At 40.0% G+C, this 23,085-nt stretch overlaps 1 non-coding gene across 1 annotated transcript; it reads left to right on the top strand.

Annotated features, from left to right (window-relative positions):
- The first annotated feature begins 296 nt into the window (after window positions 1-296).
- Window positions 297-375, top strand: MIR9315 (microRNA mir-9315). Its single transcript, NR_129061.2, has one exon. It is a non-coding gene; the product is annotated as a microRNA mir-9315 (primary transcript).
- Window positions 376-23,085: the final 22,710 nt, after the last annotated feature.

The following is a 23,085-nucleotide window of genomic DNA, read 5'->3' as shown; positions in this document are numbered from 1 at the left end:
AATATCCCTCTAGGCTCCTGGGGCAGATGTCATGGTTAGTTATTTCCTGTAATCTCTAAGGGCCAGAAGGGCACATACTCACTTTTATTTCACATTATCCTTTTCTTTGAATATGTGACTTTGGAATAATCAAGTCTGGACTTGAGTCTTAGCCCTTCTAAATCCACTTGATCAAGTCAGAACAAATGATTTTTATGAGAAACCACCTCTGGCTTGAACTAACAGTTTTGCTCTTTTCAGTGAATGACACCTCTAAGACTTGTTGTCAGCAAAACCTCTTTTCTTTGGGTCCAGTGGTAATACAACCCATGGGATTCATATTCCTTTGGAGCTGATGAACTAAAAGGAATATGAATCCCATGGGTTGTATTGCCACTGATACTCTTCTAACTACTAGAGCCATTTTTATCTGCAAGGGTAGAAAGCCAAAGAAGTCCTGGTAAGTTTACTGTATCCTCCCACCTTTACCATTAGCCAATGACTGACCAGTGAAGGAGCATGATAGCCCAGCCCTCCCTTGCATAGTTCATATTTCAGAGTTTCCTTAGGATCAGACTCTCTAGGGGACTTTGCCTGTATTTGCACTCTTGCTTAACTCTATCTCTTCCCTCTATCCTATGTTCCTCAATCTCTGAGCAAGATGTGAGAAATCCAACCTAAGATAGTCTCTAACATGAGTAGATGTAAGGGCAACCAGAAATGGAGAAGTCAAGTGCAGACCAGCTTGCAAAAGAGGCCAACATTCAAAAGAATGTTGATAGTAGTTCACTCTGTCGCAAGCTATACTGGGGCAAAAAAAAATTAAAGTGCAATTTAAGCTCTACTGAATTTGGCAGTAAGTCACAGAAACACTTGAAGTGTGATTTTCAAGGATTAGAATAAATCCATACTGGAATATAGAGAGATCTGGAGAAAATTCACTAATAGAAATATATAGTTTACAATTAGGAAAGCACAGATTAATTTCTGGGGGAAAGTATTCCATCCCTGCACTTGTTCTTATGTTTGAGTCGCAAACATGCATTGGATATTTGCAATATATGCAAAGTACTCTACTAGGCACTTAGAACTGTTTGCAGTTAGCGAATCAGATAGAATTTAGAGTTTCATGGGTGAGACACATTAAAAACTAATTACATGTACAAAAAAATGGGCAACTTGTAGTAAGTGCCTTAAATGTTTGTAAAAATCTAGGAAAGCATATAACAAGAATCCAGACTCGGGCTGAGGGGTCTTGTGTTAGCATCCCTGAGGTAGGAGAATATAAGCAGAATCTTAAGTGTCAGAAAAGTGTGATGGCTGGAAGGCTCAGCTGGTTGGAGCATCATCCTGTGCACCAAAAGGTTGCTCAGGGCACATACCAAGTTTGCGGGTTGGATCCCCGACACTATTCGGTTTCTCTTCACACATCGATGTGTCTGTCTCTCTTTCTCTCTCTCTCTTTTCTCTCTCAAATCAATAAACATATCCTAGGATGAGGATTAAAAAGGAAAGAAAAGTGAATTGGGTAATGGAGGTGAAATGCAGCATTTTTTCACAAGGGAACAGCATACGCCACGCCCTTTAGGAAGTAGGAAAACATTCTTCAATTTTAAAAAGATAACTAGTTTTTACCAACCATCAGGAAAATCTCTTCAAAGGACTCAAATTTTGGTGTTCTTTAAGAATCAATCACAAATTCTTTGATTCAAAACGTCCCTAAATTATACAACAATAAACAATCAGTGCTTTATCTTGGGTAATTCAGACAGCAGGCTATGTAGTTCAGCCATGTAGATAAATAACCATGAACACATGTCAGTGAATTTCAACTTGAACTAATTTTGCATTACTTAGAAACACTGTGATTACCAATTCCATTCATGGGAGCAGAAATCCACCTTACCTTGATCCACTTTCCTCAGAAAAGTGGTCTCAGGGATGCTCTGAAATCCTAGGTTGACCTTTCAGCTCTAAAACTCTCAGAACACCACTTTTAGTGCGGGTCACAGTGAGGATGTGAAAAAGAAAAACCTACTTCCAGTTCATGGAGACTGAATGACACTTTATTGTCTCACTCGTCGACTATTCAATGTTTCAGAAAGAAAAGGAATAAACTTCAAGGGAGCACTGGGATATATAGCCAGTAGTTCCTTTGGAAAGACTTAAATTGGAGTGGTATTTAAGAAGAAGAAAATGCAGGCTGCCGAGGCTGAGTGAAGACATGTTATTGGGCTGGTAAAAACTTATGAAGAGCAATCCTGGAATTCCCATAGTTTTGTGAAAAGAGTTAAGACATGACTAGCCCAAAAATTAGTGGTGAATTTCCCTCCAGATTCTTCTCCACCAAAAGACTTTGCTGTGACTAAATTTCTTACTCTCCATTTCAGTTTTAATAAATAAACTTTCCCTTCCTGGAGATTAAGGTATTTAAATTTAAGGAATCAGGGAAGGAAGGTAATGATCATTAAGGGTTCTTATGAAAACCACACAAGTGAACTTAAAGTCTTTCACACAGGGAAACAATACAATCATTTAACAATGGCCAAGAGAGAATGCATTTCCTTTTTAGAGGGTTCTATACTTTGACCTATCCTTAACTCTCAGTTCTTAGGAATATATGAAGAGATCATCAGAAGGTTCATTAAAAGTCTTAAAGGCTCACTAAAATAATTACATCAGTTCATAAAAGTATTAACTCATTATACATTCCTGGCTCAAGGTCATTACTACTGCTAGCATAATGTCACAGTTGTGCCAAAAGGCAGTCATCACCTTGCCCTTAAGGGGAGCATCCTACCTAATAATAGACAAATATGCAAATTGACCATACCTCCAACACACCCACAAGCCATGCCCATAAGCCACGCCCACCATCCAATCAGAGTGAGCATGCAAATTAACCCAAACCAAGATGGCTACAGCCACAGAGAGCAAGGTTTCCTAGGTAACAGAGGAAGCCAAGCTTTCCGCCTGCCCTTGCCAGGCCTAAGCCTCCACTCAAGCTACAAAGTTTCAATTATAGAAGGTAAACAAATTCAAACAAATGGCGGCAGAATGGAGCTTGAGAGAGCAGGCCAGGGTTGCCGCCGGCAACAGGGGAAGCAAAGCTTTCCTCATACCCTGGCCGGGCCCACCCGCTTAAGGCAACAAAGTTTCAATTATAACCCCAACAGAAATGGCTGCCGGCCTCGGAGGGAGCCCCAGGCTTGGCTCCGCTCCAGGCTACAAAGTTTCAATTGTAGAAGGAAAATAAATTCCAGATACCAGGGCCTCCGCTTGGGTTGCCAGGGGGCATTGCCGGCCAGCAAACCACAGCAGGCCCCTCACTCAGGCTGCCCCATGCCCCAAGGGAACCCCACCCTGATCCAGGACACCCTTCAGGGCAAACCAGCTGGCCCCCACCCATGCACCAGGCCTCTATCCTATCTAATAAAAGAGTAATATGCAGATTGATCACCACTCCAACACACAATATGTCTGCCCCCATGTGGTCAAAGATCCTGCCCCCATGTGGACACAAGATGGCCACCACAAGATGGCCAGCAGGAGAGGGCAGTTGGGAGGCACCCGGCCTGCAAGAAAGGGCAGTTGAGAAGGACCAGGACTGCAAGGGAGAGCAGTTAAGAGGGACCAGGCTTGCAAGGGAGAGCAGTTGGAGGTGATCAACCCTGCAGGAGAGGGCAGTTAGAGGTGACCAGGCCGGCAGAGGAGGGAAGTTGGGGGCAAACAGGCTGGCAGCAGAGTGGTTAGGAGGTGATCAGGCTGCCTGCCAATTGTAGAAGGAAAATAAATTCCAGATACCAGGGCCTCCACTTGGGTTGCCAGGGGGCGTTGGTTAGGGGCAATCAGGAAGGCAGGCAGGCAAGCAGTTGGGAGCCAGCAGTCCTGGATTGTGAGAGGGATGTCCGACTGTGGGATCGGGCCTAAATGGGGAGTTGGACATCCCTTGAGGGGTTCCATATTGGAGAGGGTACAGGCTGGGCCAAGGGACAACCCCCTCCGTGCACGAATTTCGTGCACCAGGCCTCTAGTATTACAATATTTGTGTACAACATATTACATTTACAAAACTAAAAATCAATTTTTAATTCCATTTCAAGTATTACTGCACCAACCAGCAATTCTGAGTTTGGGCTGACTTCATTTAAGCTTTGAGTCAGTGAACTTTTCCTTGAAAGATTTGAGTATGATTCATCTTCAATGAATCACATGAAATTTTCTTATACAATCTAGTTTTTCTAAAGTGCCTGTCATCTTGTAATGAAATATTATCCATTAAAAAATAATTTGCCATACTTAATAAAAACCAAGCTTACTCAGTAAGAAAATAACCTACCATTTGCACTGGTTAATGCCAAATAATTAGGAGAAGCATAAAAAAATATTAAATTATGAAAAAGCTTTGTGTTACACACTGATATTGCCACATTTGATTTTACAGAAATGCTACAACTGTTCTATATATCTTTTCATTGACACATCCAAAGATTATGTGACTAACAATGTCACTGGTAGACATAAATTAATAACAGTATTAGTCATTGGACCAGAAAACTGGCTAATGTACATTCTGAAATGAGAGGTTTGCTTCATTTTACCACAGTATATTCAAGTCTTGTAATAAGGTCAATGCTATACCATGTTTTCATGATGACATTTCATTTTAATAGAAGAGAAACTAGGTTTGCCTCATTTTACCAGAGTATATTCAAGTCTTGTGTAAGGTCAATGCTATACCACGTTTTCATCATGACATTTCATTTTAATAGAAGAGAAACTAAATGACCTGACTTTGAGCTCAGCATAGTGGTAGTAGTTCATGGAAATAGTCATCTACCTTATAATCCTACAGGACCAGTTCAAAATTGAAAGCATTGTAAAAATACTTATTTTTATTTTAGAAATCATTTTAAATTACTTTCACATACACTAATTTGAGATATACATACCATATGATACATATACACACACATTAATAACTATAACCAAGTTGACATAGTCAGTTCCAGGTCTAGATATTAAATCTCCTCCATTGAAATAAAGCTCTCTTTTCACTATGTTCTTTGCCCTAATTTGCTGTAATCTAAGGTGATGCAATAGTGTGGAATGCTGACTGTTATTTGATTCAATGGAGAATCAAAAATAAAAAATACTGAATTTTATTCTGATTCCATAGTTAATTCACTCATTGTTAAGCATTCAGCTTGGGGGTTTGTTTTTCTTGACACTGGAAATAAACTTTTAGAAAAATCCAGCACCACCACCACTCTAGTGTTTTGCTTTCTCCACGTGGACTGTATCCCAAAGTCAACAAGTCAGAATCACAACTGTGAGCTCTTAGTCACTGACACTAATTGTGAATGAATCTATATATAATAAGCATCTACTTAACATCACAAATCCTTTGATTTATTATCAATGTGTTTCAATCAGAACTTCTTATAAGTAGCAAAACTGACTAAGGTTCATCTTTTCTACTCATTTTACACTTTACTTCCCAAGGTTTGCATGATCAAGGACACAATATTCTGAAAGGTAATAACCCTAATAAAAGCAAGTGTCACCTGCACGCTAGTAACTCATTTATTAGTGGAGGGAAATAACTCTTCTTGTTCAGTTAACAGTTCCTTCCAGCACATAGTAGCTGAGCATCATTGGGGTCATATTAGAAAAAAAGTATAAATTGAGGTAGGAGTCAGATAGCCTTACAGGGAAGAAAGCCAGGACTCCCTGGTCCAACTACAAGTCTGTGAAAGAACTGGGGATGCCTTGATGAGGAAGGTTAGAAACGAAGTAGGGGGCTACAGCAAGTAAAAAGATTATTTGGAGATAGAAGTGAGAGGACTTAACCAATTGATTCAGTGGGGTGAAGGAGGAGCTGGAGTCAGGGTGATTCCAGTTTTCAAATGAGATAAGGGAGAAAATGAGGAGATTCATAAAAGGGAAAGAGAAACAGGACTTTTTAGTTTTCATTGAGGTGGTGAGAAACAGAGAAGAAGAGATAATAAGTCCTACATTAGACCTGAGGTAAGTCTTCAGGAGCAGGACAATGAGTAGCGATTTCTAGGAAGCAGCTAGAAACACAGATCTGTAGCTCAAGAGGAGTCTAGGGCAAGAGTGAAAGACATGTTTGAGGGCTTGTAAAGTGAGAGCTGAAGAATGACTTGTTGGAAACAGCCTAAAAGAGTGAAGTGCTAGAAGAAAACAGAAGTTTGAATTCTGACAAACAACAAGAGAGAAATAGAAGAAAAGAAGATCAGAAGAGTGAATAAGGAGATAGGAAGAAAAGAAATATACTCTACCTTGAAGTTCAAGAAGATACTTTTATGAAACAAGAAGTGGTCAATATTGTTAAATATCATAGCCAGATTCAAAGAAAGGACATCAAGAAGCCATTGGATTTGGGAAATGGGATTTTTTTTTCCTCTGGTGACCTTTGAGAAAGTCAGGTGAGAAGGGACAGAGGTATGACAGGTAAAGAAGTAAAGGGGGGAAAGTAAGGCTTCTTTCAATAAGTTGGGTAGAAAAGCATATAAATGGTAGTGAAGAAGTTAGGTGGTACAGGGTTTTTCAGAAAGAGGAAATAATATACATGTCTGTGGGTTGTGTATTTGGGACTTACGTAGAGAGAGGGCAAAGAATGAACTGTATGATGAAACAGAATCCCTGAGGATATAGAACATGGAACCAAAAATATAGGTAGAAGAATTAACCTACCAATTCAGAAAAAAATATTTCTTCTACTTCGATAGAGGGGAGAAAAATGGGTAAAGGTATAGGTATGACATATCAAATAAGAACCTAGGTCATCTGTTGAGGTTTTGAGCAGAGTGGAAAAATTGGTTACATTCTCTCTGGGGAATGGGAACAGAAGCTGCTGGAAAAGTATAAAGAAACTGTTGAGCAAGGTTGACAGAGATTAGGGATCATATATTTATAATGAAATTAATCAATGGCATCATATACTTTTTCTTAGGGAGATTACAGCAGACCTAACCAGAAATAATAATCAGGACATTAAGTCATAAATTTAATGTTTTCATTTGGAAGAGTAATAGAGAGATGAGGCATATATATGTGCTGCTGAAGTAGAGGGGAAGGGATTATTGGAGAAAGATAAAGTAACCTTGAGGGATAAAGAATAGAATGGGATGTTAAGGACCAACTGTGGACCAGTTATTAGATACTGCATTCGTTCTTGGGAGTAACCTTCAGTTGAACAAATGACAATAAAGAGGGTGAGAAAAGGGGGGAGATTCAATTGCAAATAATAATATTATGTGATAATAAATCACATAAGGTATGACACTGATGCTGCATGAGTCTGATGTGAAACAAGGGGTAGAGTTAGATGGCATGACTTCTATTAGGAACATTCTTGCGCTCCATTATGCCCCCCCTTGGGGCTCTTGCCCCTCCCGGCCATTTTCCTGTTATTCTCATTATAGGTTTCCTGATTAACACGTTGCCTTCAGTTTCCAGTAAACCACCTCACCCAGTCTCCAGTGGACGACCTACACCTGGCCCCCACCTGCACCTAGTCTGACCAGTTACTCTGACTGACCTTTACAAGAGATATAAATATCCTGCTACCCCTACTCTGCCCCACTGATGCTATTTTGGTCTCAGTCCTGCTAGCACATGTAACAATAAATTTATAATTCTTTACCCCTTTTGGCTCATGCGTTTCTCCTTCAGCCACCTTAACAACAGGGGCCAAGATAAGACAAAGGGGATGTAATTCTATACTCCAGGCCCTACTGTCTAGTTTCAACCACAGCACTACTACTTTCATCTATTTTATAGTTGGATTTTTCACATTAAGATTTATTTTTTTTCTTTGAAGCTGTGTTGTGAAAAAATGTTATTTCTCTAGGAAGAGCATAGATTTTCAAATAGTCCAAGGATCCCCAAGGAAGTAGTACCTGTAAACAACCTGACTTGGAGGAGTACTCTAGGAGTGAGGGTTAGATAGGAGCAGACCTGTCCTTACAAGGCATGTATCCCAGATTAAAATCAGATCAATGCCTGATACTGGACTTTAGTGGGAGCCAGGTTGCAAATTCTCAAGGGGCCTGACAGAAGCAAACCTCTCTGAAGAATAATGACATTATTCTAGGCCTCAAATACTATTTACATAAAAGTTGTCAAATACAGAGTCTAGCAGATAATAGGAATTAATCATCCACATGGAGCTGACAAGGCAACATAGATGAGAATCAGTAGAAACAACAGATATAAAAATAGACCCAAAGGGTTCCAGATACTGTGGTTATCAGATACAACCTTAGAATAATTCTGCTTGTTATTTTCAGGGAGATGAAAAATAATATTGAGAATTTCAACAGAGACTGGAAATTATTTTTTATGTAGCAAATTTTAAAAAGAGATATATAAATCACAGAACATTGAGGACAACCAGAAAACTGTTCTCCCTTCTTCTCCCAAAAGTAAATCTCTTTGATGTTACCAGAGAGCTAACAGAGCAGTGAAGAATTAAAGGGCTAAGAGATGCACTTGAGGACACTTGATTTACAAGTGGGGAAAACATATTGTTTTCAATAAACGGTGCTGAAGCAATTAAATATCTGTACAAAAAATATGAAATATGATTCTTATATCACACTATGTAGAAAAACAATCAATTCCATATATATTCATGACTTTGGAGTAAAGAAAGTATTGTCAATGAGGTATCTAAAAACTCTAAGCATAAAGAAAAAGAATAGTAAAAAAAAACAACATGGAGAGAAGAGAAGAAAAAGTTGAAGATATAGAGAAAAGGAAAGTTGACGGTACAGGTTCCCTGAAGAGACAGGAATGGAAGGACAGAGAACACAGGCGGGCGGGGAACCTGACTACACCAAGAGGAGCAGGCATTTCGCTGGGATCCAAAGGAAGATGGCAAAGATATGCACATGCAAGTGAGCTTGCAGGTGGGGTTGCATGAAGCTCTACAGGAACCTACAGAAATCTATAGAAACCCACCTATATAATTCTACTTTGGGGGCAAAGTAGAAAGTGAGAGTTTGTTGAAACTGGGAGAATGTGTTCAGGTAAGAGGGTTGAAGAGAGTGGGTAAGCTCTTAAATAGTCACCATTAGAAACAGAAAATAGGACTGATGAAATATTTCACTGTTTGGCAGCAATAAAGGCCCAGTTAAGGTTGAAGACCATGTTTTGGTCAAGAAAAGAGGTCATGCTTTCTGATATGTATGCCTTCTTAAAAATAAAGCATATATTCACACATCATAGATAGAAAACTAAGAGATATATTATTGCATATAAATCCTAAAGTCACTCAACACTTGATAAAAGACACATCTCATTACACCAAAGACTTCAGAAATGTTTTCTTTATATACTACTTTTGTTTTACAATTTGGAGGGGCTCTAATGCATAACTACAGATGTGATAAAATTCGCAGGGTGCTTAGGACAAGCCCCAAGGCTAGTGCTTTTCACCATGTTTGCTATCACAATGTCACTCACTTTTGTCAACTCCCGGCTTCTCAATGGTATGAGCTACAAAGTCACACGGCAAAACAGAGTGACAACAGGGATGAGAAAAATGTTTTCCCATTTTTGAAAATTAATACATTCTATAGACATAAAGAAAAGTGTGGAAGTATACACTGTAAACTGACAATACTGTCCAACTTATGGGAGGATCTGCAAGGGAGGCAATCTTTTATTCCCTTGCGTGTTTGACTACTCCACCAAGCATTCATTGCGATCTTAAGTTTTTCTAAGTAGAAACATGTGGTAAATATAAAAGCTATGATGTTTACATTCCCATCACCAAAGTTTTATTTTATGAAAACCTTAATCTACCAGCCTTCAGAAGAATAACAGAAAGTGGAAAAAATCCATATCCAAATAGAGCAACTTTGTCAATATCATAGCACTACTGTAGAAGGAGGCTCAACTGAGAAATGACTTCACCAAATAATCCACAAAGCTCTTCTGCAGTCTCACAGCTCACATACTGTTTTTCACTGCACACATCTCGGCTTCTCTTGCTGAGTTTCACTTTCAAATGTCAAAGGCACCCTTCAAGAAATACACATCTCAGCCCTTTGCTTATAAAGTATCTACTGCCCTGTCAGTTAGTGCTGACAGGTGAAAGGACATTCTCTGATCTTTTCACCAAGGACCAGTCATTTAAAACCTCCAGTGGGCTCTAATTTACTAATATGAAATGTACAGTACTAGTCACAAGTTCTTTATGACTAAGACTTTGCAAAGAATTTAGCCAAGTGTCCTTTCCTGTTTTTGGTGTCATTGAGCCTGGGAGAACTAATACCATAATGATCTATAAAAATGTCTCAGCGTTCTCTCTCTCTCTCTCTCTCTCTCTCTCTCTCTCTCTCTCTCTCTCTCTCCTCTCCCTCCCTCCCTCCCTCAAATATTTTTGTACCTCTATCCCCACCAAGGGAATCTGGAATAAAAATTATATGATAAAACAAAACAAAAATTATATAATAGTGCTTATGATGCACTCAGGTCTGTTCTGAGCCTTGTACAGATTCTATTTTGTTCACTAGCTTGCTTTATTATGACTTACCTTACTACTTAATCTCCTTCAGAGAATAATCCCCAGTCCATGGCACCAAAATCTTTCATACTAAAGCCTGGCATATGGTGGCCCTAGCATTGCCCATTCAGGCCTGATGGAACCACTGCAGAAAATCATGCTTCCCTTGGAGAAACATCTCTCCACCATATCTATGCCCACATCTCAGGGCCCTCTCTGCCCTACAACCAAGTAATCACATACCAGACACTGTAGATGCTATCCTATAACACAGGGACATCCCAGACATGGTCCACCACTCAACCATCACCCGCAAGGTCTTTATATCTAGATTTCACTAAGTCATGATTTTGGAAATATACCTGTGAAAGTCATATGATCTTGTATCACTATCTGGTCAAATGAGCGAAAGCCCTGTATAGATTTTATGACTAAAGTTTCTCCAAGTGAATCACTCTAAAACAAATTGGTTCAAATAAATTGACTGAAAATAAAAATCTAGTCACTGCTTTAAAAAAACCCCACACATTTATGTAGCTTCTGTATATCATGAAACTTTTGCAAATTTTTATGCTACTAATCACTTTAAGTCTTTTCAGAAATGTAAAATTTTCCAAAATAAATTGGTAAATATTTAAAGTATCTAACCACTTGCTCATATATGAGTCATTTCTAAGTGACTTGGAATAATTTTAAATTTTAAAAAGACATCCACTTTCTATGGTATTTAACTACATATCCCTGACTTTTTGTAACATAAGAAATTGTGACAAACCATTCTTTATAAGGAAAAGTAAAATCTCCAAAAGGAACAAATAAATACCTGATTTTCTTTTCTTTTTTTCTCTTTATCAAATATTTTTTAAAAGACCATGATGGTTTAAAATGCTGATCTTTCCCACTGGGATGAGAAATGCAGAGATTAGAAACACCTTCTAGATCATTTTTTATTAATTTAGTTTTCCAACAGATGTTATTGTTCCATTCACCCTAAACACTCAATACACAATTAGTACTATTCCCTTTTGTGAACAAATTATTTTTTTTACTATAAACTGCTAAGCATCGCTAGGTGAAAAGTTGCATAGATTGGAAATATCCATTTTTGACCAATATCCAGATTTTAACAATTGTTTTTAACCAGATTTTTAGAAAGTCACTTGGCTTCAATTTGCTCATATTTATATCACCATTTAAAATTTCAAACACACAAGTTACATTTCAAATCTCAAAGTGTTAGAAAACAATTTCTCACATTATTTGTGCAGCCTAGTTATTTATTGCATGAAAAAGGATTCATTGTCATCTGGCCACAAAGGCAATATTAGTGATAATCTCATCAGAAAGCCTAGTTTAGCCATCTTTCACCCTTGAATGTTCCTGTTTCCCTAGAATGTCAGGAAGTGCTTTAAAAAATTTTTTTAAATTTATTGGGTGACATTAATTAACGTTATAAAGGTTTCAAGTGTACAATTCTGTAATAGATCATCATTGTGAACATACCAACATCCATTAGTTTCCTTCTCCTAGTGCTCTAGACTTTAAAAAGCTATTTTCCTGGAGTCAGCTGCAGATTTCCCTCCCTTTTGTCTGCTTTGTGCACAGCAATCCCTCTGGGATTCGGTTTTGTATCACAAAGAAGCTCTAATTAGGAGATAGATGCATGAAACTGGAGACACTAGGCAAGGAGCCAAGGAGCAGCTGTGCACAGTTCAAGGCAGCACTCTAACTCCCTGCCAGGGCAAGTCTCAAGCATTCTCTGCTTTTGTTGGCAAAGCTTATGGTCTCAGAGAAAAGCCTCTTCCTGGTCTATGCCCAACTGCATCGTTCCAGAAAACTCACTGTCCTCTAGACAAGCATGCAACTACTCTGGGCTGCCTTCATCACCAGCACCACCACAGTAATTCTGAAAATGACAGTTATTGGTGTCTGTGTTTTGGGAATACCCTGGTTCCCAGAATCACAGTGCATGTTAGCACTGGTGGCTTTCTCCTCTTCATTCTACTATCAAAAAACCAGAGAGGTTATCAGCATTGGGAAGGAAAGGTCAGCTAGGCCCTGGCCAGGTAGATCAGTTGGTTAGAGCATCGTCCAGTTACACCAAGGTTGTGGGTTTGATTTTTTGGTCAAGGCACATACAAGAAACAACCAATGAATGCATAAATAAGTAGAACAACAAAAATCTCTCTCTCTCTCTCTCTCTCTCTCTCTCTCTCTCTCATATCAATAAATAAAAAAGGAAAATTAAAAAAAGAAAGGTCAGTCAGGAGCTGGGCCATTCAGGATTTCTCCAGTAGACATTATAATGAGACTACTGAGATTATGTTGCTCAGACCTGTAATGTCACGAAATGATGAGAGAGCCAGAGAGCACAGGTAAGAGAGCCACCTTGATAGTCAGTAGACTGTCCGTCCTAACCCTGCAAGATGTCCTTTCTCCTCCCCTGGGCTAGTCCCTGCCTCTAAGCTTTTATTCTTATTCCCCCTGGTCTTCTAGGATCTGGTTCCATTATTTATGATCCCACTGTGTATTAGTGTAGAATTCCTCAAAAGCAAAGAAATATGTGCCGTAGTTTATTTAGAAGGTCGAAAGGGGAGTGGAGGAGAGAGACAGGGAGGGATGGCAGTCAGTGAAGAGCGTGCTATCCCAGAGAGGACTGACAATCAATTCAGGGGGGAAACTCTGGGAAATGACATTGGCGCACACACCTCAGAAATTGTACCTGTGTATCAGGGAAGGAGTTGGAGTATTTGTACACCAAATTCTTTCCGCCACTGCTAGAGGGCTTCTCTGGGGGGTTATGTGCATGTTGGCGCTCCTGGCCTATTATGAACTTGGGAAGAGCATCCTTCCAAGGCAACCTTTAGGCCAAGGGATACAGATCCTGGTCACAGTGCAGGTGGGAACAGTCAGTGTCTGCCTGCTCCCTACCCATTTTCTATTTGATAGAGGAAGAAAAGAAGAAGAGAGGGAAGGACAGAAAAAATGGAGGAGAGGGAGAAGAAAGTTTGATTTCACTATTTTTTAGCACCTACTATGTGTAAATGCTAAACTGATTTCTCCCACAGTAGCCCTTTGAACATAGGTATTTTGTTATCCCCATTTTACAGATGAATATACTAAAGTTAAAGAGGTTAATTAAGAGGTTAATTAAAATCTTCCCAAATCACACAACTGGCAGGTTAAGGAGTTGGGATTCAAATTCAGGTCTTTCTTCCCTGCTCAAAATTCTTCAGTACTTTCCCATTATTTAGATCTGAAGTCTCTCCATGATCTGATCATGTGATCTGGTGGAACATGAATTCGCCTGGCCTTGGAAGTGAGAACACAGCTGCAGTCCTGGATCTGCCCAGTCACAGCCCCACGGGGACTATGCTCCAGGCACTTCCTCTCCTGGGTTCATTTTCTTTGTGGTAAATTAAGGAGCTAGACTAAATATTGGTTAAAGCAGCTCCCAGCTCTAACAGTTTTGGATTCCTCCCAATTTTACTTTTAGTTTATCTCTTATACCAATTACAGCAATTCCCCCGTATCTGGAGAATATGTTCCAAGACCCCAGTGGATGCCTGAACCCGTGGATAGTACTGAACCCTATACATACTTGTGTGTGTGTGGGGGGGGGGTTTATACATACATACCTATGATAAAGTTTAATTTATAAGTTAGGTACAGTAAGAAATTAACAAAAATAACTAATGATAAAATAGAACAAGTATAATAATATACTGTAATAAAATTATATGAATAGCTTTGGGGGCCAGTATTAAGTAAATAAGGGCTACTCGACTACCACAACTGTTGATCAGATGACCTTGATGGCTCAGTGACTAAAGTGTGGGTAGTGTCTACAGTGAGAGTATGTTGGACAAAGGGATGATTCACATCCCAGGGAGACACAGCAGGTTTCATAATATTATGGAATGGCATGTGATTTAAAACTTATGAATTATTTATTTCTGGAAATTTCCATTTAATATTTTCAGGCTGTGGTTTACTATAGATAACTGAAACTGTGGAAAATGAAAGAGCATATAAGGGGAGACTACTGTATATTCCAACTAAATTGGAAAAACCTTCAGTCTCCCAATATCTTATACTTTCCCAACATAACTACTCTACCCCAAAGATGAGCTGCCAAAATCCTTCATGTCTAAATCCTCCATATCTTTCAGAAAGGCATATTCTATCCCTCAAGCTCTAGCAATCTCTTCTTTATTGTTTTCCTTCTGCAAAAGTCATATAGCATGAACTATCTCATCATTTACTTTTTTGTACTACAATATGTTTATATTAAGGCCCTTGAAGAATTTATTCCTTTGTGGGGTTCATCATTTCCTACCAAAACACAAGACATGTATTAGGTGTTTAGGTGTGCAATTTGTTGAATGAGTAAACAGAGAATATATGGACAAAGAATAAATACTTAATAAATATAGACACTGGTACTTCTCCTTCTACCCTATTGAATGAGAGAATGAGATCTACCTAAGAATGAGATCCTAACACTAAAACCTCTTTCAATTGAGTTTTCTATCCTCAATTCTAGTCAAGAATAAACTTTCTTAGGTGTTCACTCACAATAGAACTAAATCTCCATTACTCCTTTCTGTAAAACTTTCAAATACCCCCTTACAGAATGCATTCTTCTGAGGGCAGACTGTCTGAGCCACTAGAAAGAACCTTGTGTGATATCTTCAAAACAATCTAGAATAATAATTAACGAGTCTTCAAATCCACATGAATTTGTTTCTTTACAGATAAGAAAAACATAACTTTTCTAGGTATTGGTGACACCTTCCCATCATTGGGGATGGTTTTCAAATTTCCCCTTATTGTTTTTAGCCACTTTGATTGATTAGATCTGTAATGCTGACTAAACAGAATGTCTTGGTCAGAATGAAGGGAATGAGATGAGTTTGTATGAGAGTAAACAAGTCTAGCTAATGTCTCATTTTCTTTTAAACCTATGACTTTGAAGACATTGATGGAGCATGTATTGGCTATCATGGATAACAGTAGTCGGGATATTAATAAACTATAAATTTCCTTGAAGATAAAGTATCTTATTCATTTCTAAGCCCCCCTAATTCCTAACACAGATGTTATAGATACTATTGGTTGTCTACCCAAGTCCCTCTCTCCCTTGCCCATAGAAACCCAACTGTGTTGAGGTATTAGAACACCATCTGCTTTCCGGGACATGGAGCCTCTCTCCAGCCCTGAGAGACAGGCATGAATCTTGATAATCTCCTTAAATCAACAGCAACAATCTCAACCCCTTTGCCAATGATAGATTAGAAATGAGCATGTGACACAATTCTGCTTGATGAGAACTAAGGGGAAGCCACCTAGGAACTTTTGGGGAGAGTTGTCTTTGTTCTTAAAAGGGAACCAAAGACAGAGAAATTCTCTTTTAAGCCTATGGACACTGAAACCTGCTCATGATGCCTGGAACTGTAGCTGCCATCTTGAGCCTTGAAAATAATCAACTTAGGAGAACAAGGAAAACTAAGGGTAGCAGGATGGATAGACTGAGTAAATGTGGCTCCCTGAGAGTACCTTTGAGCCATTAACTCAACCAACCCTAAAACTTCCCTCACTCAAGACTTCTTATAGAAAAAAATGTTTGAGCTGATCGTTCTGTTACTTGCAGCAAAAGCATACTAATTGATAAACTTGGGTTATTTGTATGATTTTCTATCTAAATGATTTCTCATTATTCTTATATTAGTCTTAATAATATCCAATAATAAAAAATAATAACAAAATTTATTCTACTCTGTGTAAAAATGTATTAAGCACTTATATAAATTATTTCATTTAATGCCAATAATTGATTGAGAAAGCTGTTATTACTTTCATTTTAATAAGGAGACTGGATTAAATATCTCCAAGATCTTTACCAACCCTTTTCTTTTAATGGTTAGCAAGTGGCCAAACTGTTTTTTCCAGTTTCCCCTGGGCTTTCAAAAACCAGATGAAACTCATTCAACATCCTGGTTTTCTTGTCATGCTGTGTGATGCCTAGACCTCTTAGATTACTGCTCTGAATGTCATTATTTTAACACAGACTCACTAATTACTGTTTAATTGCCTTCTTTTCTAACAAAACCTTCCTTTTATTTATTTTTTAAAATATATTTTTATTGATTTTAGAGAGGAAGGGAGAGAGAGAGAGAGAGAGAAACATCAATGATGAGAGAGAATCATTGATCAGCTGTCTCCTGCATGCCTCCTACTGGGGATCCAGCCCATAATCCGGGCATGTGCCCTGATTGGGACTCTAACTATATCCTCCTGGTTCATAGGTGGGCACTCAACCATTAAGCCACCACTTCCAGACCAAACCCTTCCTTTTTAAAGCCACATTCTCATGCATGCTTTAACACTTTCTGTATGAAGCATGCATGCATTTTAAAAACTTTCCTCTCCAGCTTGAAATATCTGGAACTTCATCAGCAACCACTTGAATGTATGTATTTTTCATAGACTTCTTCTAAAGGTATTGGCACTTTGGTCAGGTTAGGAATGGTTTGTGGGCTGTGTACTGGATGACAGGTGTACTTGCATTGGCAGAAATTATTCTGTGCCAGGTATCAGTGTTGGCACAGGATCTCAGTGTAGCCTGGCAAATTCATATTTGATGACTCACTTGGGATGGTTGTTATCTGCTAGGTCAATAGAAAGGCATCCAATGCCACTGATATTGCTACATGTATGTTTCCTGAAATACTGTAGGGGAAAATGGGAAGGAATTTGGGATGGTGAATATTTTTTACCAACACAAGTATAAGACAAAGAAGATGGAGAGGCTGTTCGGCTAACTCTGGAGGAATAAGAGGACAGGACCAAGGGCAACTCAACCAACTTGGGAGAAGAAGAGATACCGGGGGATCTCATTAAGTCACTAGTCAAGGCACCATGCTGAGAACAGACACTGTGAAAGCAATGCACCTGACCCATTATTTAAAGAATCTCTAACATCTGGACTTAGCCATCTTCTACCTAATAAAAGAGTAACATGCTAATTGACTGTACCTTCGTGACGTCCACCAGCCACTCAGGAGTGAGTATGCAAATTAGCCCAACAAAGATGGTGGGTTAATTTGCATACACAAGCACCAAGCGGCCGGGGATGGGGCAGGATGCTTGCACCATGGTGACGACGCAGGCGTTCTGCACCACCCCAGCCACTCTGAGCCTCTGGGCAGCGTGGGAAGGTGGAAAGGCGGCTCTGGCCAGAGAGAAGGCAGTGCTGGCAGCCAAGGGAAGGAAGGCCCATTCTGCACGAATCTTCGTGCATCGGGCTTTTAGTATGCTCATAATTTCATTAAAGCTCAGAAATGTAGAATAAATTTTTTCATGTATAATGTGACATGTATATGTTTATTACCTAAATAAATTAATGTGGTACAAAATATTATCCATTGGGGACAGGCACACTACCAGTGACATAGGCACAGTACTGCTGCTAACAAGTACGTAATTTGAACCCTTGAAACAGGTTTTAAGAGTCTCAACTCCTACACTCCAGGGTCTTCCTGGGTCTTCACCTGTAGACAGGCATTTATGAGGCATCCTTATGTATGAACATCAAGTTCAGCATCAGTGACCCAGTGTGTATATATATTTTAAAAAAAAATTTTAGGAGATCAAGCCTGGATTATCTCACTTAGGAGTGATTTGACCTCACAAAAGTGAATGGGAAGGAGAGTAAGTAGGCTCTTTCTGCCTCCCTAGAAGGGACTTTAAAAACAGGTAAAATTCTAAAATGAGTAGATTGTGTATTCTGGGAGCTTCTCTAGAATTCTTCATCCCCATCCAATAACCCTTCTCCTCTTGGTTAGTGAGGTATATTTAACTGTGAGTCATTGTGCCCCATCTCCTGTCTCCCCCTCAAAGTCTGTTCTCCATTACAAACAGGGTGAGGCAAAAATAGGTTTACAGTTGTTCATATGGAAAATAATACAATAATTAAAGAATAATGCAAGAATAAACTCTGTGTTTCGCGCACCCACACCTGTAAACCTGCTTTTGTCCCACTCTGTGTGTATATACTAGTATAGTCCACGGACATCACGTAACTTAGTGTCCCCTCCCGCAATTTTTGTATACCCACTAAGCTTCATTTCTAGTTATGAATAAAAGTATCTATCCACCACCCCAACCACACCCTCCAAAGAATTTCAAATAGCAGCCAAGAGAGAGTCTGAGGGGCAGAGAGGGGGAGTGAGGTATTTCATAAAAGTCTTTCCCACACCTTAAGTGTCCTGTGTGTGATTCTTGAGCAGGAGGAAGTGGCCAGGGATGTTACCCTCCTACAGGCCACACTGCCAGTCAAAAAACTGGCTTAGGTGGTGTATAACCACTTCATAAAGACACTCAAGATGGCCTTTTGAAAGTCAGTGTGAGGGCAAGAGGGGATTTGAAAGGCAGAAAACGGTCCAATGTTAGTCCAGTTCAAATTAGTTCATGACTGAGGTTGAACTCATTCCATTTAGAAAAGTGCCTCGAGGCTTTAGGAACCAGGTGTGTCCATGGCCAGCTCTTCAGGGCACTCCTGGGAACAATGTGAACCTGGTCAGAAAAATGCATTTCCCTGAGGAGGTGCTCAGCCCCACTTCCCTCAGCACCTGCAGATTTTCCACGAAGTTGAAAGGAATCTAATGATTTTGTGAGTTCAAGCCCATGCCCCAGCCACCATGGTTTTGTTAACCTCTATTTGCTGCACTGAAATCTCTCTTTGTTTTTCCTCCTGTCCTTTTTACTTTGATTTTTTCTGAGATTTACAGTTCAAGTACTGACTAAAGCAAATCCACCCTCTATTGGCATAAGATTGGCCAATGGTGAGACAACATAACAGAACTGAAACTCGAAACTGTGGACAGACTCACTTTTCTGGAGATGAGTCTGCCTGTTTGGGGTGACAGAGTGTTGTCGCAGTCTATAACTGGCAGGATCTATTTCCTTCCCGGTATTCTCTCCCTCAGCCCCTGGGGAAGGGAAGAGAAACTTACAAACATGTACATTCTGGGGACAAAGGGCCACATGGCAAAAGCAGAGAGCTAATAAAGGACAGGTATGGCTTGATCTCACCAAGGGGATGAGAAAATCCCTGCTGATGGAAGGAATGGTGGAAATCCCTGTCAGGGATGGTGGAAATCCCTGCTGATGGAAGTGTGAAGGGGGAAGGTTGGAAGCACATTCCTTTGCTAGTTGGTCAGTGGAGACATCTTACCCAGAAAGTGGCCCAGTCTTACCGCCCACTCCTCACCTCCCATGACCCTATTCTGTCCCAACAATTTAATTCAAACATCCAGACACTGGGCCATGGTATGCTCCATGTCCCTTAGCTCTTCACATTGCTTGGCTTCCCCAGATCACTGCTGTCTCAGCCCAAATACCATCCTGCAGTAAAGCTCTGCCTGACCATCCAGCTGAAATTGCATGTCCCACCCCTGCCCATGTCACTCTCTATCCCATTACTCTGTTTTAGCACCTCATAGCACTCATCTCTCTGTGAAATGATCTTGTTTATTTGCTTCTGTGGACATGTTTTGTGTCTCGCTTTCTTCACCAAAGTATAAGGCCCAGAAAGGCAGGCCTTGCATCTCTCAGATTCACTGCTATATCCCCATTGTCTGGGACAGTACCGGGTACTGGGGGCTCAAAATATTTGTGGAATAAATGCATTTCTGAATGAATGGGAATCGCTGCAGGTAAGAAGATATTAACTATAAGCAGAGTAAGTAAAGATGCATGTGCAGAGTTGTATTTCTCAGGTCATGGTGTGACATAAGGGGGACCAGGTAAAGTAAGTGACTTCACCATGTGACAGATACATTTCTCTAAAACCCAGCCAAGCCATGTAGATAAGCACACAGACCCTGAAGTGCAGTGCTGAAGGCATAGCCTGGCAACATACCTGACCACTAGCATACCTGGCTTAATAGTGACCTTGAGCAAGGTCAGTTGTTTTGCCTGTAAAACAAAAATAGATTATTTCCCTAATTTAATTGTTGTGAAGGTTAAATGTGTTCATATAAGCAAGTGGTCGGCAAACTCATTAGTCAACAGAGCGGCAAACCGCGGCTTGCGAGCCACATGTGGCTCGCGAGCTGCAGTTTGCCAACCACTGATATAAGCAATGTGCTTAGAACAGTGTCTAGCATCTCAGAGTACTGCAAGAGTTTTCTATCATTACAATTCTGATTCTCATTTCTTACACTATGCCTCTAAGTTGTGGGAATTAGAACCTTCTTATGCCATAGATTCTGATAGTTTACCGATGCCCCTAGGCTATTTCTCATGATAATGCTTTTATTTTATTATTTTAAATATATATTTTTATTGATTTCAGAGAGGGAAAGAGAGGAGGAGAGAGAAAGAAACATCAATGATAAGAGAGAAAAATTGATTGGCTGCTTCTTGCACGGCCCACACTGGAGATCAAGCCGGCAACTCAGGCATGTGCCCTGACCTGAAATCTAACTGTGACCTCCTGGTTCATAGGTCGATGTTCAATCACTGAGCCATGCTGACCAGGTTCATGATAATGCTTTTAAAAACATAAGCTGTGCTGAAACCGGTTTGGCTCAGTGGATAGAGCGTCGGTCTGCAGACTGAAAGGTCCCAGGTTCGATTCCGGTCAAGGGCATGTACATTGGTTGCGGGCACATCCCCCGGTGGGGTGTGCAGGAGGCAGCTGGTCGAAGTCTCTCTCTCATCGATGTTTCTAGCTCTCTATCCCTCTCCCTTCCTCTCTGTGAAAAATTAATAAAGTATATTAAAAAAACATAAGCTGCAATAATATTACAAAGGAAGCAAATATATTGAAATATATTTATTAGATTTTTAAGTATCTGTGATACAGAAATATATCTTCTTTTTAAACACCAGATATACTGGTAGGACTCAAAACTTACCACAATTTTAAAGTAGTGAAAAGCATAAACAAGATTTTAAGATCTATTGGCAACAAAGTCTCAGCTACTGATAATACTATGGTGGTTTATTGGCATCACTAATAATTAAAGGGAAAGCTAAATTTCATTAGAGGTTAGAGAAAATGAAGATGCACATATATATACACACACACACACAAATGCTTAAAACTGTATACACTGACTTAAAAGATACTTTTTTCATTTAAATTATTTATTGTTTGAAGTATTACATAAATCTCCCTTTTCCCCCACTGACCTCTCCCCAGCCACCCCAACCCCCCAACACATGCCCTCAAGCTCCTCCCACCCCCCATTAAAAGACACTCTTAACTGAAATCACAGAGTCACAAAACATATATGGCAATATCCCATTTATTTAAAAACACAATTAATTGTATAGATATACTGGTTAACAGTGATTACAGGGGTGGTTAATTATGGAAAACTTCCTACACATTTCAGAAATTAAACATATCTTCCCACCCCATAAGTCTGTATCTTCAATGATCAAAAATATGATAATTATTTTTGAAAAGAACAAACCCAGCTCTCCCAGGTTTCCTGGCATCCAGTAGCTTGCATTTTAGTGAATGTGCAGAAAATCAAACATATATACCTGCATAAGAATGATACTGTGGTTCACAAGCCACAGTCTATTGGTTTTGTGTTACTCAGACATGAACTAGAATTTCATCTCAAAAGCGTTGAAATATTTTTGGTCCACTTGGTCTACTCTGATAACATTTCATTTTTTAGATCTTTCTCTCTACCCATTCTTTAGTGTTGCTGCTTCTTTTTTAAAAAAAATATATTTTATTGATTTTTTTACAGAGAGGAAGGGAGAGGGATAGAGAGTTAGAAACATCGATGAGAGAAACATCGACCAGCTGCCTCCTGCACACCCCCTACTGGGGATGTGCCCGCAACCAATGTACATGCCCTTGACTGGAATCGAACCTGGGACCTTTCAGTCCGCAGACCGACGCTCTATCCACTGAGCCAAACCGGTTTTGGCGTGTTGCTGCTTCTTAATGTGAATCAACTATGGAAACGATGTCCAGCTGCTAGTTCCATGTCCTTTGTTCTGCCTGTAGTAAAACATGGCTTTAGCCGCCCTCCACAAGCACTTAGTTCATTCCTGTAGTGAGGCCTCCTCCTCCCAGCTGTCCTCATCTGGCTGTGTTGTATTTGTAGATGAGAGAAGAGAGTAGAATTCAGGGTAGGGAGGCTGCCATGGGTACAGCAACTGTACAGCTATCCTCCTATATAATAAAACTCTAATATGCAAATTGACCAAACAGCAGAATGACCAGTTGCTCTGATGCACACTGACCACAAGGGGACAGACGCTAAATGCAGGAGCTGCCCCTAGCAGTCAGTACACTCCAACAGGGGGAGCGCCCTCTCAGCCAGAAGCTGAGCTGACGGCTAGCGAGTGCAGCAGCAGTGGTGGAAGCCTCTCCCGCCTCTGCTGCAGGCAGGCAGTAAGAAGCAAAGGGTCTCAGCCTGTGGGAGGGCGCAGGCCGGGCTGAGGGGACCCCCCTCCCCCAGTGCACAAAATTATGTGCACCGGGCCTCTGGTGTTAAAATATGCATATTGCAACATAACTCTGCAGTACC

Source organism: Eptesicus fuscus, chromosome 22, assembly GCF_027574615.1.
Source record: "Eptesicus fuscus isolate TK198812 chromosome 22, DD_ASM_mEF_20220401, whole genome shotgun sequence".
Lineage (NCBI taxonomy): Eukaryota > Metazoa > Chordata > Mammalia > Chiroptera > Vespertilionidae > Eptesicus > Eptesicus fuscus.
This window is presented reverse-complemented; position numbering and strand designations above follow the sequence as displayed.